The sequence below is a fragment of the Fukomys damarensis genome, unplaced genomic scaffold, assembly GCF_012274545.1.
Source record: "Fukomys damarensis isolate Sample0158 unplaced genomic scaffold, DMR_v1.0_HiC HiC_scaffold_9, whole genome shotgun sequence".
In the NCBI taxonomy this organism is placed as follows: domain Eukaryota; kingdom Metazoa; phylum Chordata; class Mammalia; order Rodentia; family Bathyergidae; genus Fukomys; species Fukomys damarensis.
The window spans coordinates 1,013,365-1,019,358 of NW_022900921.1; the positions used below are offsets into that span (position 1 = coordinate 1,013,365).

Sequence of the window (5,994 nt, forward strand, 5' to 3'; positions counted from 1 at the left end):
TTTTTTTTTTTTTTTTTTTTTGGAAACAGGGTTTCTGTAAGTTGCCAAATTGCCCAGGTTGGCATTGAATTTGTGATTCTTCTGCCTCAGCCTCCTAGAGTGCTGGGATTATAGGCATGGGCCACCACACACAACAGACTGTGGGTGTTCTTTTTTTGTTGTTGTTTGGATTTTTTTGGTACCCAGGATCGAACTCGGGACCTTGTGCTTGCGAGGGAGGTGGCAGCACCACTGAGCTACATCCCCGTGGGTGTTCTTGAAGTGAAAAATATGCATCACAGAGGGGAAGATGCTGTGACTCCCACTGTTTTTTTGCCAACAGAACTATCCCCAGCCCTAGTGTCAGTAGACAGTGGGGTAGATGTCTCTCTCTGCACAGGCTGGAGTTCCCAAGGCAGGTTCAGCAGGGTCCCATGCCACTCATGGGGGTGGGCAGGGAAGAGGCAGGGCCAGACATCTCAGAACTGAGGAAATACAGAGATGGGCTAAGCTGGAGGGACAGCCCAGCATGCGGGCTGTGGAGGCGGCTCAGCCTCTCCCAAACTCAGAGGTCTGAACAGATCTACAGAGAAGCGTGGGTCTCAGAGAAAGGGAAGATGGTCAGAGGTTGGCACATGTGTTCCCCCAGGCCACTCAAGGTGCGCGGGAACCCTCGGTACTGCTCACCTGCAGGACCCTCTGGGACCTGCAGCTTCCCCTTTGGTCACGCCAGCCTCCAGGTCTCCCTGCTCCCTCCCAGCTGTGCATGAGCTGTTGCAGCTGCTCTGCATGTTGGGGTGTGTTTTTGCTGTAATGACATTGCCCTACATAGGTCGCATCTGGGAGGCCAGGCTCTCACTCCTGTAAGATCACCTCATGCAGCTGGGGAGAAGTCAGTGCATCTCTTGTCCTGCAGGTGGGGTTAGACAGAAGCTGCCTCCTCATCCCAGCAGTGCCACGCACATGGCCCCGGGAGGAAGAGGAGATCGATAGGTCGCACAGTGCTGGCTGCAGTTCTCCGAGACTGGGGCCTGCACTGCTGGCTCTTGCTGCTTAGTATTTACTGAGTAAAAGTCATTGCCCTGGAGACGCCCGATTTATTGACACTGAGAGATGAAGGCTGTCTGGTCTGCGGATCTGCACAGAAAGCCTCCTGTGTTTCTGAGCAGAGACCCAGGGAGGAGTCTGGGGATCGGCAAAGGGAGCCCTGCCCCCACCCTGGCCTGGCACGGGGAGGCAGGTGGCACAGTGTCGGCTGGGATGTGGAGGGGGATTCTGCAGGAGCTGCCCTCTTCCAGCATCCCTGGTGTTTGGAGTCCAGACCTTCCCTGTCCTGTGTCCCCTGTTCAGCTCCTGGGGATGGTGTGGCCTCGGGTCCCCTGCCCTGGGCCGCTGCTGTAGACCTGGTGGATGGAGCCCTGCCAGGCGTCTTTGGCTCCTTCACAGTTTGGAGTTCCTTACTTGAAAGTCCCCTCCTGATGTCTGGGACAGCCAGCGTTGACCCGGGTGACCCTAAGATTGAAAGGGGATCCCAGGTGGGCCCCCGTGGTGCTTGTTTCTCTCTGCTGGGCACTGTTTGATCCTATACCCTGGGTGTGAGGTTGACCATGTGCTTCAAGGAATCCTGGGACTCAGGCCAAAGGAGATTCTGAGGATCCTGTGGATAGGCTAGGCTTCCAGGAAGGTGGCCCAGGGAGTAGTTGGTCCCCATTGACTGCAAGGGTTGAGCTGCCAGAATGGTGGTGACCGCTTGGGTCTCAGGCCACACTGATTTTGGGTGACCCATATAGTTTGCATAAACAGCGGCCACAGAAAGGATAATCTGGTCAGGACTCCGCATGCCCAAAGGGCAGCCTCATCTGCAGGGATGTAAGTCATTAACATGGCGCCTTACAGGCACCCTGCGCCTGGTACCACACCCTCCTGCGGCACAGCCTCCGAGCAGCCTACCGGCTGCATGCTCAGTAGCAGTTCCTCCTGCTCCTCATGGCTTCTGGCTGGCATCACCTGACTGTAGCGAGCCATCTGGCTCTTCTCCTTGCTGGGGTGGCAGTGCAGAGGGGCCCCAGGGTGTCCTCCTCAGGCCACTCTGCTCCCCGCCTCCGTGAGGTCCTCTGGCCCTGTGTGTCCAGCAAGGAGGGACTGGAGCAATGACCATCTGTTGTGTCCTGTGGTGTTCAGCCTGCCTCTCCAGCCTGGGCTGCTTCCTCTGTGTAGCTGCTGCAGCCAGTTCCTGCCATGCCCACAGCCAGCTCTGCCTCAGACAGAGGTGTCTCTGAGGACTTGTTCCATGTGTGCAGAGACGCAGAGTGGAGGCTGGGACTTGGAGACTTCATATTGGTGACAGATGCTTCCTCCCAGACAGCAGATAAAGGTCACTCCTAAATTCCAGAATAAAACCATCTACTTATCTGCAAAATGTCAGAAAGAAGGACGGTGCCCTTTGCCGAGAGGCCTGTATGCAGGGCCAGACGTCTGTGCTTCGGGACTCGGGGCCCCTCACTAGCTTCCTGGAGGAGAGCGCACGGGGTGGCTCCCACTACAGGCCCGTGCTGTGGCCTGAGTATGCTCAGGTCCTGGCTCAGGTCCCACCCTCCCTGACACTGGACTCCATCCCGGAGCCTCTGGCAGCCTGCAGTTGGAGGGTAGTGCAAGCCCCGAAAGGATACCAGGCGGTTCTGCCTGCCTCCACCTGTGTGGTAAATGGTGAACCTCACGTCGAAGCCTGGGTGCCCCATCTGTACGAAGAGGCAGATCCTGGGCTGGAGTCCCTGCTGGCTCATGGACCAGAACTAGGGAGGAGCAGCCCCTTGAGGGGCCCACATTCTCCAGTGCCTGCAACCCTACCCAGGCCACCTCCCTCCCTGTGCCCCTTGGAGCTCCAGTGGCCAGTGGACTTGGGGCTCAGGGTTTGGTGGCAGCCAGGCTCTCTGTAGCTAACATGGCTTGTCTATGGCTCGAGTGTATCCCCAGGGGCTCCGTGCCAGAAGCTGGATCCCCATGAGGCAAAGGGGAGGTGCTGGAATCTGTGAGCGGTACGGCCTCATGGAAGATGACCAGGTCTTTGAGAAGGATGAAAGCTTTTCTCCAGAGGGTTGTAGTCAACAAGTCTGGCACCTTGCCAAAATGTGTCTGGCTTCCTGTCTCATCATGTGACCTCTCTCACACAAGTGGTTCCATCACAATGGCACCTGCCGTGTTTCCATGTGGCCACAAGACCCTCACCAGTGGTTGAACAGAGGGGGCCGTCTGATCTTGGACTTTCAGTTCCACAACTATGAGCTACATAAACCCTTTTTCTTTACACATCACCCAGCTTCAGGTATTTTCTTATAGCAACCCCCAAAATGACTAAGAGCCGAGGGGGCTCTTTATGGTTTTGCTACAGCCCCCTCCTACTTCCCTTAGTCTACATATCTAGACTGATCTGGATTGTGCTGGAAGCTTCTCTCCTCCAGGGTCTCCACATCTCAGCAGAATCAGGAAAACAGAAATGTCAAGCAGCCCCCTTGCTGCTCAGAGCAGTGGGTCCCCCTGGGCTGAGGACATCTCCTTTCTGGCTCTCCTGTGTGACGGCCTGGGTGGAAGTTCTGTGAGGGCCAGGCCTGTGTGGGGTGCTCACCTTTGGAGCCCCAGTGCTGGCAGGGAGCCCAGGACATGGAGGGCCAGGTTGTGTTTGTGGGAAAGACATCAGCCCAGGAGTCCCAGCCACAGTGTGGCTATGCGGGACTTCTGTAAAGAATGTCACCACTAGGTGAACTGGACAGCAGGAGCTCCCTTTGCCATGAGTCAAGGGTGGTCCCCTTAGAGGCCTTTCCTCTCTGCGTGGCTTGTGGATGGCTGTCCCCTGCCTGGTCACCCCTCTGTGTGTCTGTGTCCTAAACTCCTCTGTGTGGGGGTGTTGTTGTCTGCAGTCCCACTCGGGAACAAGGTTTGGGAGCTCGGACTGGGAGAGCAAGGCGGGATCACCCGGCAGACTCTGGGGGGGTTCCTGGAACGCTTCCACTTTATTCAGGAAATGCACAGGCTCATATATGGACAACCATGGGGGAGGAGCATTTAACATTTGGCGATATCCTATTGGAGGCACGGTGGAGTGAGTTTTCTTGGGTGAGGTGAAGGAGTCATGGACTAGGGTCGGAGGTGTAACCTGTTGGACCCAGCATCCACGCACTTAGGCGAGTTAGCTCAGGAGACAGGAGTGCGGTGTACCTGGCCCAGCCAGGCTGGAACTTCCCCATATGGGGGACATTAGTCCTGTTAAATTAGGACCCACTCATATGACTTTATTTTATCTTAATTACCTTTGAAAGGTCTGATCTCAAAATTCACTCATATATATAAATTCAGTGTATGAATTTTGGGGGACACATTTCAGTACATAAGAGTTACTGACAATGCATGTGGTTTAATTGCCTTCTCTTTTGTTTTTTCCAGTGCTGGGAACTGAACCCAGGTGCCTTACTCTAAACTACATTGCCAGCCCTTTTTTATTTTTTGAGACAGAGTCTTACTGAGTGGTCCTGGCTGGGTTTGAACTTTCCATCCTCCTGCCTCAGCCTCCCAGAGTGCTGGGATTACATGTGTACTCCACCACCTGGCTTCATCGCCCTCATGTGATGTATGGGGCCGAGGCTGGGCACAGAAGTGGTCTTGGAGGATGCCTGGCACTCCCGGGAGGTGAACTGTGGAACTTCTTGAGCAGCGAGGACCAGAGGGTCCTACAGATGGGCTGCAGAAGAGTGCCTGTCGCCTGGCCCAAGTGACAGTACATGTGACAGACCACACAGGTCTGCTGAGGACCTGTGGGGTGGCTGGAGTGGCAAGGGAGGCTGTCTTGTTCATGAACCTCTTCTGACCTGGGGAGACACTGTACAGGGACCGGGATGCGGCCTGAGCAGGCGGGGCCACTAGTCACTCCACCAAGATCACCCTGCCGCTGCCGCCTGCTTCCTGTGGCATTTACCATTTGGAAAATCACAGAATGGTGTGGACACTGTGGAGAAAACATGAAACCCCATCCACCTGAACATCAAACAAGAAATATACATTTCTGTCACCATATAAGTCGATGTACATATGAACATGTTTCATGCATTGAAATTCGGAGCGGCAAGCTGATGTGAGAGGCCTCTCTCCACTCTACCAAGTATTTTTGCCAAGGATGGAATGGTGCCAATGCCCACCATACAGGCAGTGCCTGCCACATGCCAGCAAAGACACTTCTTGTACAGGAGTCCCCTCTTATCTGTGGTTTTACCTTCTGAGATTTCAGCTGTGTGTGGTCAAATGTGTTAAAAAAAATTAAATGGAGAATTTCAGAAATAGTTCATAAGCTTAAATTGTGCACTGTTTTGAGAGTGGAAAGAGGTTTAACGTAGTGCTGTTTGCATGTTGCAAAGCTGCCTGCCCACTGCTCACTCAGTAACCGTCCTGGTTGTCCATCGATCGCTTGTGGTACTGTCATGGTCACCTAACCTTTACTTCACTTAATAGCCCCAAAGTACAAGAGTAGTGATGCTAGCAAGTGGGTACTCCAAACAGGCTGAATGGTCCTTCCTCGGAGTGGGAGGGTGAGGGTTTATTATGGGTCTGTATGCACAGGAAAGACTGTGCAGGATTCAGCGCTGTATGCGGTTCTAGGCAACCACGGGGGGCTTGAGCCATGTCAGATGTAACACAGGCTATTCCACTGAATGCTCCTCACAACGTCTTAAAGCAGACTGTATCTCTATTTCGCATGCAAGGAGACGGAGGGCAGGCATAGTCAGTCACATTCCCAAGGACCCATAGCTAAAGGGAGCCTGGGCAGGGCCTCAGCTGCCGAGGACCCGCAAGGCCCTGGAGGCTGGGAGGTGGAGCCTCCACAGTCACCACACCTGGGACTTCCTGCCGGGCTCCGTCCTAAAGCTGAGTGTGACCCCTAGGCCTGCATTCTCATTCCGGCTTCCTGGTTAGCTCTCCTCCTCTGCTCAGGACATAGTATCAAAGTTCAAGCGGGCAGACAGAGTTGAT

The 5,994-nt window shown here is 54.6% G+C and overlaps 1 long non-coding RNA gene across 1 annotated transcript in view; it reads left to right on the forward strand.

Annotated features, from left to right (window-relative positions):
* Positions 1-4,464, forward strand: part of LOC104862045 — an 18,966-nt gene extending 14,502 nt beyond the window's left edge. The window contains exon 3 of the long non-coding RNA XR_004516354.1: positions 4,417-4,464. This is a non-coding gene — a long non-coding RNA (uncharacterized LOC104862045). The remainder of the gene's footprint in view (positions 1-4,416) is intronic.
* The last annotated feature ends 1,530 nt before the right edge of the window (positions 4,465-5,994 follow it).